We start from the raw sequence: 10,529 nt of genomic DNA, 5'->3' as shown, positions 1-10,529 counted from the left end.
CCCCATCCGTGTTCTGATTAATCCGCTCAAGCTACCTCTTCCCGAGTCTCACCTCAGCATTCCAGCTGGGAAAACACCACGATTTTGCTCCGGGGCAGAGGAGGGGCCATGATTTGCTCGGGGCTGTGAATGGTACCTGTCCCTGCTGCTCCCCCTCCCCGGTGTGTGCGCCTCATTGACGGGAGGATGGGGATAGTACAGGGAGCCCACGCAGGCAGCTGTCAGAAAATGAGCTTACTATGAAAGCAACATATGCTGAGCTGAGTTAGGAGACCTGCAAATCACTACAAGTGCTTAAAATATTCCAGAATTTAATTACAAGCCTGGTGTGTGCTTGGAGTGCAGGAATGTCTAATGCAGACCTGGGCTGTGACAAGGGGAACCTTCTTCCATGTGCAGGGGAAGGGGCTGGAAGGGAAAATCCTTATGGGCCAGGGTGGTGGGATCCGTGGAGACTTCTTGGTAGAAGGCAGGATGGCACCATGGATGGGGGCTGAGCCAAATGAAGGCAAGGTGTGTAAATCCCAGAATCATTTAGGGTGGGAAAGCCCTCCCAGCCCGTGGATCCCCCCTGTGCCCCATCCCCACCTTGTCCCCAGCCCAGAGCACTGAGTGCCACGGCCAGGCCTGCCTTGGACACCTCCAGGGCTGGGCACTCCAAACCTCCCTGGGCAGCCCCTTCCAAACCTGTGTGAGGCAAAGGGAACATTAATGGTTAATATTCCTTTAATTTTTTTTTTTTTTAATTCCTTTGTTGTGAAAATTTTCGTCTGACTCGGAATCGCAGAGCGGTTTGGGTTGGAAGGGACATTAAAGCCCATCCTGTTCCACCCCCTACCACGGGCAGGGACACCTTCCACCAGCCCATGTTGCTCCAAGCCCCATCCAACCTGGCCTTGGACACTTCCAGGGATCCAGGGGCAGCCACAGCTTCTCTGCCCAACCTGTGCCAGGGCCTTCCCCACGAATCCTTTCCTAATATCCAGTATAAACCTACTCTCTCCCAGTTCAAAGCCATTCCCCCTTGTCCTATCATTCCATGCTCTTGTAAGTCTAAATTATCAAAGGCATGTTAACAGCCATGAAGCTGTTTGGGTTGAAGCCTTTCAACAGTGTTTTTATTCCTAAAAAAAGCTGGCGTTTCCTCAACAACTCAGCCCTTCTCTGTGTCACCTGCCCTGATCTCACCCCGCTGTTTTAGTCACACAGACTAAAATAGATTATAATCTTCCCCCCAGGTGAAATGCCTGGTGTATTGTGTGCCTCCCAAAAATGAAGATGCACTTAACATAACAATGTGCTTATTAGCTTAATGGCAGGAAGGGAAAACTCAGGGGTGAGAATTAAGGCACTGCTCCTGCAAGGTGTCCCTGGGGAAGGATCTCTGTGTCCAGGATACCCACGAAGGTTCCTCACCCCCCGAGGTTTCCTGGCAGGTATCCCACAGGGATTAGCATTGGACCAACGTGTGACATGAGCAGGGGAACCTGGATGGACATCACCCTGATTTGTAGCAGATTGTTATTCTTTTCCTCCTTTAATTAACATAGAGAATTCAAATGAGAAAAGAGGGAATGCCCAGTTTCCAAGCAAAGAAAGTACTGTCAGTAAAGGCTTTGATCTGCGAGCAGGGCTGCAGGATTGGGCTGGAAAACCAATCACCACGAGCCAGAATATCCTCTGTAAGACCTGGGGGTGGGATGATATTCCTGCCCACAGAACCCTTAATTTGGAAAGAACTCCGAGACCATCAAGCCCAACCTTTGATGGAGAGGCCAAGCTGAGCCTGAGCAGCAAGCCGAGGTGTTTTAGGATGCAGAATAAAGCCAGAGATTTCATTGCCAGGTTTGACAGAGGGACATTTGCAGGTGTCTTTCAACTTTCCATCAGTCAGCATTCCCAGCACTGCCTCCCTGTGCAGAAACACGGTGGAGATGGCACCGTCACAGGCTGGAAGTCATTTACCACCGAGTCACCGCCGAGGCACTGAGGTGACAACCAGCTCAGAAACGAGGTGTGCAGGGTAACCAGAGCCTGGGAAAACACCTGTGGTGCCAGGTAACCCCAGCAGTGACTCGTGCTCTGAGCTACGTCACGCCTGGAATCTTCCTGCGGGAAATGCTTTCCGTGGAAAGCAGCGGCAGCCGCCGCTGTGTTTGGGTTATTTGAAGGCTGGAGAGAAGTCAGGTCTAGGCTGGGATGGCTGCTCAAGGCCTGCCAGGGGTTTTATCACTTGATCTTACTTCCAGAGTTCTCAGGCTCCTCTTTGGAGTGAGTAAATTGTGGGAAGAGATGAGAAGTTGCAGGTGCGTGGCCGTGCCCCCCCTGTGTCTCACCAGCACCACGAGCACTGGATGTGGCATCTCTGCTTTCCCAACCCAAGCTGGAGGGCACCTGGAAAACACTGTGGGCAACCAGGTCCCTGCTTTGGACTCTGGCTGGGACAAACACTGACCTGGCAAAGGGAGGGGCTGAGACAAGGATTTGGGGCTGAAACAGGGATTTGGGATTGCACCCCCATGTCGTGGTCACAGTCATTCACTGTCTCAGTTCTCGAGGGCCAAGCAACACCAGCTTCACAGCCCCAGTGCCCATCAGGTCCTGGGGGCACTCAAAAATCAGGTGTGGGTATTGAAAGAAGGGAAGGGGGTGGTAAAACCCATAAAGTTATCAAGTGTCCCACACTTGAAGAGAGGTGGAGAGAGACTTTGGGCAAGGGAAGGACAATGGGGTTAGAAATTCTTCCCTGGGAGGATGGGGAGGCCCTGGCACAGGTTGGCCAGAGAAGCTGTGGTTGCCTCTGGGTCCCTGCAAGTGTCCAAGGCCAGGTTGGACGAGGCTTGGAGCACCCTGGGATGCTCCAAGGAAGGTGGAAGGTGTCCCTGCCCACGGCAGGGGGTGGGATGAGCAGATCTTGAAGGTCCCTTCCAACCCAAACCTCCCAAGGCTCCGGTGCTGGATGTTGGCAGCACTTCCAAAGCACCAGCCCCTTCCTAGGGAGGAAGGACTCAGCAAGCCTAATGACTGCTTTAATTAAATCCAGCAATATCATTAACCCGCTGGAGTTCATCAAATTAGTGTTGCAAATGAAAACCGCATTGGCCTCATTTTCGGGGAGGCGGTTCCAGGAGGGAAAACAGCATTTTGCTCCTCAACACGGTGTTTGCTTTTCCCAGAAAACAAAACCTCCCTCTTGTCCCCCTGGAGCTTTGACTCTCTCTTTAGCTCTCAACACAATATTTGGTTTGGCCCTTCCGTGGTTTTGGGGTGCCCATGGTGAAGGTATTGGCACAACAGGGAGGGGGGTTGGCACAGGAAAATGTTGGGAAAGAGGGAGAAATAGGGGACTTTTCGAAAGGACTTTGGGAGGAGGAGATCCAGTGTCCCTCCTCCAGCACAGAAATGGTTTGTGGAGTCCAAACTAACCCAGCATGTGTGCAGGTTGGCCCCCTGCCATTCATGTCCTTATCTCTGGTGTTTGCTGAAGGGTGACTCAGTGCAAAGCTAACAAGGTGCCCACGGGAGAGCCGCTGGGAATGTGCTGATGTCAAGGGCTCGAGGGCTGGGAGGGGGGGATTCCCACCTGCTGGAGAGGAAGGAAGAGCAGCCATACGGATCCCCCTGCCAGCACTCTGGCTCGTGGCCCAGGCCACTCTCCTGGCTTGTGCTGCACTTGGGGGAGAGTGTCTTAAATAAATACAGGCTTTGTACTCCAGGGCTGGTGTCCTGCTGGCACAGGGACAGGGGGAAATGTCCTTCTGCCCTGTGCTCATCCCAGCATCAAACTGCTGACAGAGTTTGGGCTTTCCTAGGGAAAAAAAAAACACCACCTTTTTTTTGCAAGGCTGAGTGAGATGAAGGAGTCAGGGGGTACAAATCTCTTTGGGTTGGAAGGTCCCTGGAGCACAGGGGTCCTCAGGAGGTGCTCCTCTGGTTTTGGTGCAGGGGCATCACTAAAAACAGAGACTGTGCTTCTCCTACAGAAGGATCCAGGGGAGCCAGCTAATGAACCAATTAACCCAGCTCCATCAGCACCTCCTGGAGGTGGCTCAGGAGATGAATGCTCTGCCCTGGGAAGGGATGGGCAGTACAGGAGGGCTCCCTGGACAGTCCCCACTGCTGGAACAGAGAGGTCTTAACCCCAGGGATGAAGCAACCTCGTGCCTTTGGGAACACTTTGAACAGAGTTTCACAACAAGCCAAGCTGATTTCACCACCTGCAACCCCGCTGAGCTCCAATGCCCTCAACTACAGCTTCATCCTGAGTCCTCACTCTCTCCCTGGTGGCCAGGCATCGATGTCCCCAAAATGAACACAGTCTGTAAAATTGAATCTCCATCGAGGAAACCGGGAATTCTCTGGGCGGCTTTGGAAGCGCCAGGGATGTGAACTGGCTTGTCTGGAGCACCCAGGTGTGGTTAAACTGGCAGTGGGGAGAGGATGCCAGGCAGCAAATGCCATCCCCCTCCTCTCCCAAGCCCAGGGGACTGGCTGTGCCCGCTGGCACGGCCCTCCAGAGCGTGTGGATCTTGCCCTTTCCCACCCGCCATCCCTTCTGTAAAAGCAGCTGAGAGCGCTCCTGGTTTTCCTGGAGCGCTGGAGGTTTGCACCACGACCCTCTGGCCCGGGTTTTGCTCCCTGGATGTTTCCCCTCTGCCCTCCCACCGCCAGGATCAGCTCAGATTTAGTGTCTCCTGGGGACAAACGCAATCCGCCAGGCAGCGGGAGGGCACCGGGAAAAGCAGCTCTGGAAAGCACCACCCTCTGGCAGCAGCACCCAAGGGGCCATCAGGGAGGGGGCAGAGGCACCCACCACGTTTTGCAGCCAAATCCCAGGCTCCCAGGAGGCAGCAGAGCTCTTTTGGAGGAGGTGGCAATGGGTTTGCCCTCGCGGTGCCCTTGTGAGCCCGGGAGCTCCTCCGAGGCTCAGATAAGGAGGGAGGCACGGAGTTGTGACCTGGCTTGCCCCCCATCCCGCTGGAAAACTGGCAGGAGAAGCAGGAACAGACTAAACCTCTTTTCTCCTGGGACCAGAAGATTCTGGAAAGCTGAAAAAGCGCCTCTTTTAGTGTCTAAAATCAGTTATTGTCAGCGCATTGCCCTCTCTGTCATCCTCCTTTCCATGGGAGAAAACTGTTCCAAGACCATCCTCATTCTTCCAGAACTCAAGCCCCAATTCCCTTTTTTTTTTTTTTTTTGAGAATTGCCATCCATCCCCTGCTGATTTTCACAGGGATTAAATTGTGGAGCAGTGCTGTGTGTGCATTCAAGGGATACCCCCTCAAGCCCCCACAGCGTGGCAGGATCCCACTTGGCTGCTGGATGCTCCTCTCTGCCCATCATTATTTTTCAGGTGGGAGGTCAGAAGAGATTTCTGTGCCAGATGTCCCCCCCAGAACCGTGAAAACCGTGGAATACTCCAAGGAATTTGGAAAATACAGCGGGAGAAAAGCTATGTGAGCACTGAGAGCACCAGTCCTGGCTTCTGCCTGGATCTTTCTTGAGGAGAGGTGATTATACCCTTATAATTAATTGTTGGCTCAGGGCAGTAAAGGTTTGACTTGCACAGGCAAGTTGGGAAGAGGGAAGCAGCCCTGGGATGGGAAGCAGAGATGTGGGAGGACACAGCATTCTTTTCCCACGTCGAGGAGCAGCAGGACATGTTAATTCAGCTCTGGAATTTCGCTCCCTACCTTTTATGGTGAAAAAAAAGGAGGCTTTCCCTTTGGCTTTGCTAATACATGTCCCAGCTGAAATCCAAGCTGGGCACGAAAACCCAGCCAGGCGTGTGCAGCCGCTCACCTGGATGTGCTGAGCATGGAATATGCAAAGGGAAAAGCTCAGCTCCAGGCTCCTGGATGCTCCTGGATGCTCCTGGAGGCTCCTGGAGGCTCCCAGGCCGCCCCGTGCGAGCTGATGTCACGGTTTTATCCGAGGACCTTGCTCCGTCGTGCCTGCCAGACGAAATAACTGAGCTCAGTAATTAATTTTTAATGCCTTCCAACGTAGGCAAGGAGAGTTTGGGAGTGATTTACGCTCCTGCTGTGGCTTCCAGGCTGTTGCTGAAAGCTCAGAAATGCTTGGATGCCTCACCTTGCCCTGCTTTGTGGGGTTTGGAGGCGAAGGGATGGACCTTTCCTTTCCAACACACAGCACGCCAGGCTGAGGATAAAGTGAAGCTGCTCCACCAGCCCTTGTGTCCTGTAACCTCCCAAAAAAAAACTCGTTTTATTTATGAAACAGCAGTGTAGGAAGAAGAGATTTAAACCTTTGAATGATTCATTTGCAAACACCTCACGACAAAAGACCAAAGAGCAAAGGTGTTAGAAGACCAGTTAGTCCTTTCTGAGTCATGCAGGTAGAGCCACCGACTTTCCCTGCCCGTGGAAATCTCAGGGTGGAAAGTGTGTGAAACCTGCTGCAACCAACACTTCCCTAATTAGCCTAATTAGGGAGTCAAAGTGTGTGTGTGTGACCCACTGGTGTTCACACTTTTCCAGGATAAGCCGGTTTAGGAGCTGCTGAGGCGGGAGAGGCTTTTGCTGAGGGGTGGGATGGCAGTGGCAGCTGAGGGACCCCCAGCCTGATGCCCACCATCCATCCATCTGTCCCTCCATTCACCCACCCACCCATCCATCCATCCATCCTGGTGCTTTCTGAGCTCCAGACCCTGGAAAAGTTGCACCGCTCCAGCATCTGGAAGCAAGCAAAGAAATGGAGCAAAACTCTGCGTTTTATCTCCCTGGCTGCAGGCACACGGCTGAAAATCGAGGCCAGGGCCACTGTGACCCAGAAATGTCCTGTTTGACCCGGGGGCCTGGTTTAAATCTCATTTTTTTTTTCTGCTGCAGCCTCACTCCAGGAGCCCTGGAGAGCAGAGCTCCTCCCAGAGCACAGATCCCTCGGCCACGCAGGAGCCGCCTCAACAATTCCAGTTAATTAGAAATTCGAGGGCAAGGACTTGCTCGAGCAGCTTTCGCTTTGCCAGTGGAAGTTTAATAAGGCTGAACATTTGCTGTTCCTATTTCTTAGCCCGAGATTTCGCTGCCCCAATCCCGTGGACGCCTTTGTGCCTCCCAGATCCCAGCGTGGCACTGCCGAACGCTTCCCACAGAGGGTTTCTCCTCTCTGTTATTTGCTTTTACAGAAGCTCTGGACACACAAAAATCCCCTCGACTTTGCTGCAAGCCGGTGGGTGGTTTCTCCACATGGATGCCCGTGGCCATCCTGCTTTTCCCCCGTGAAATTCCTGAGGTTTTTGTTTTTTTTTTTTTTTCCCCCACAGGTCAGAGCCAGATTAAATCCCAGCCTGGCACAAATCACCCTCCAAGCTCAGAACTCGCCCCTGCCGCTTTAGGGTGGGAAAGGCCACGCCCGGGGGGGACAGAAAACAACAATAAAAATCAACATTGAGGCGTGGAAAAGAAGTTTCAAGCGGCTCCTAAAAAAAAATTTAAAAATGCTTGCAATGTTTCCGAGGGTCTGCCTTGCTGCTGTTACTCATTCACAGGGGCAGGAATGACAAGTATGCGTGAGCAGCCAGGAAAGCTTTGGATCACCGAATATTTGAGGCTTGGGGTGGTTTATGAAGGGGTGGGGAGCACAATTCCAGCCAGGAGAAATGCTCTGAACTCCCTCGGAACAAAGAAACCACCCCGGTGGGGCCTCGGCCAAGAAAATGCAATTATTAGTGCCGAGTTTTCGGCTCTTCAGCAATGCTTTCAAGCTGCTTTGCCTTCAGGGAAGCGCTGGGAAGTGCAGGGAATGGGTAAGGACACGCAGTACTGACCTAATCCACTGCTTCCTAATCCTGGAAGCTGTTCCCAGTGTCTGCCTTCGACCAGAGAATTGGGGGTTACACAGGTTGCCTCGTTCTTTCCAACCCCAAACGGGATTAAAGTTAAAAGATTTCAACATTCCTTGGGACATGAAATCCATCCTTCGACTCAACGGTCCAAGTTTACTCGTTTCCTATACAATTACAGAAACTGCATCATAAACAAAGCATGGAATTTATATTCACTAAAAAAAAAAAAAAAGGCTGAATCAGAGTGGTGCAACCTCAGCTGAGAATTTCAGATTGGAGGCTTTCTAACACCGAATTTGACCGAAATCCAAGAGTTCTGCAAAGGAAGAGGCCTTCAGCATATCAACACTTCTGATGGAAAACCATCCAGTCAGAAAATTTTTCTGCAGCTCTAGGCTAGAATTTCCCATCAAATAGTTCTGCTGTCTCCCCAGCAACTGGCACTGCTGATCCTCTGCGAGGAATTTCCATAATTAACCTCCAGGAACTGAAAAGGAAATCTTTTTGTCTGCAGGATGTTCTCCAGCAACGTCTAGAAATCATTTCACTCCCAGCCAAAGCACGAGAAATTCAATGGGATTTTCTCCACGAATTTCAATGGATCTTTGGATCAGCCTGGTTCAGATCAGAGTTCAGACCCGGATCAATATAATACAACTCCGGGTGTTTCCTCAAATTCCCACGGGGAATGAAATTTGAATAAAATAAATCTCAAGCCAATTCCTCCTTGCTGTTGAAATTCAATCCTGTGGTGTCATCCAGATTGAGGACACCGATGCTTTGATCCCTGTGGATCCAAGGGCTTCCTGAGATGTTTGTGCTGATTTTGTAGGAGCCAGGGAATGCACAACAGAATCAGGAATTCAGACTAAATACCGGAGTTGCAGCTGGGGGCTCGGAATGCTGAGTTTTGGCATCTCTCCTGTGTGTCCCTGCTCGCTGAAGGCTGTTCCCTACAACACCATCCTGCAGCAGGGAATGTCCTTGAGCTGCAGGTGACTCCATGGATGGCAGGACACCCCCGATGCACGATTTGTTCTCCCTGTGAGTGCTGGCAAACCATCCGTAACGGAACAGCAAAGCAGCAGGATTTGCATGAGGTGCTTTCACTGTGTTTATCCAGGAGTTTTCCTGCTTTAGCTGTATTTACCCAAGTGGAATAGGTTCTGCTTCAGGGGAGTTTTGATCTCAGGCAGTTCCCCAGCTGGTGGGATGGGAAGGTCAAGCAGCCCTAAGGCACGGTGGGTGTGCCTGAACCTGAGCCCTTGCAGGAATCCCCTTGCCCCATCCCTGGAAGTGTCCAAGGCCAGGTTGGATGGGGTTTGGAGCACTGGGAAGGTGTCCCTGCCTGTGGCAGGGAGTGCAACCAGCTGGTCTGTAAGGTCCCTTCCAACCCAAACCATTCTGGGATTCTGGGATTTAAAGAAGTGGCCCCAGGTAACGTTTCTCTGGCTCCTAAAAAAACCCCATCTTCCTATTCTCAAATCATCAAGCTTTTCCAGAGGCAGAATCCAGATATCTGTGTGAATAATCCACATAATTTTCCTGGCTTTTGCAGAGCCTCCTTAGCTGGGTGGTGTGATGGGAAGAGAGCAAACACGGGAAAAGGCTGATATCACCTCACTTCACTGTGCTCTCCACGTGTGCTCCTGGAAAAGTCGTTTATCCACCCTATTCCCCCTCTGTAAAGGGGAGAGAACATCCCACCTGCCATTCTGCTGATGCCATGTGGATAAATGTCTTGGAATGGGCCCTTTGGATACATCCCAGGAGCTGCTGGCACTGCCAACAGGGGCTGCCACGAGAGGTGGGATTCCTGCCCCTACGTGAGTAATTACCCTACAATCAGCATGTTAAAATACCTTGTCCTCTGCCATAATATCCTGCCTAATTCATTGAGAGCTTTCAAAAGCGTTTTGGAGTGTTTACAATTTGGTTAAAGCTTTGCCCTCAGCTCTTGAAACTTGGAACAGCTGAGCTTTATCCCCCATCCAAGCTGGAGCACCCAACGACCTGTCAGTCAGGTGAGGGAGAGTCACTTGTCTCCAACTAATGTTATGAATTTATTCAACTCTTCCTCGGCGCTGTAGCTACAGACAGATTTCCAAATGCCAAAATACGGATTAGAAGAGTGTCAGGCTTCATTTTGTTTTCAGTTCACAGCTAATTAGCATTGATTTTCATGCCGATGTTCCTGCATATTATTACACCGGCATCACGAAACCGGGAGATGCTCGTTCTCACCCTGCCATCATCCGTTTTAAAACCCTCGCCGGAGCAGAAGGAAATTGGGGTTTGGTTTTGGCAGGGTCTGAGTCAGAATTCCCTACAGAAGAGAGAACAAACGGGTCCGTGTTCAGGGGAAGGTTGGGAACAGCGGCCCTAAACGAGGCAGGGATTACGGGGCGGCCCCGCAGAGGTGCAGATGTTTCTGAAGAGCCGCTCGTTAAGGTGACAATGACAACTCCGTGGGCTGAATGGGAGCCGGGAGGGGAAAAATAAAAATAACCCGTGATCCTGAAATTAATGACTTTCCCCACGTACTCCCGAGGGGAGCCCACGCTTCCGACACACAGGAAGCACGCATTTCCTAATCCACAAACGCTCGACCTTGAGCCTCGATAATGTTCTTTTAATGCACCTCCCCTCTGGCTGCGCTCAGAAAGGAGGAGGAGGAGGAGTGGGATGTGGAAGGTCCCGCGGTTTGTGTGTATTGTTCCAT

Source organism: Empidonax traillii, unplaced genomic scaffold (assembly GCF_003031625.1).
Source record: "Empidonax traillii isolate 1590-97213 ecotype Southwest subspecies unplaced genomic scaffold, ASM303162v1 scaffold1466:size138736, whole genome shotgun sequence".
Lineage (NCBI taxonomy): Eukaryota > Metazoa > Chordata > Aves > Passeriformes > Tyrannidae > Empidonax > Empidonax traillii.
Note: the sequence above shows the minus strand (reverse complement) of the source record.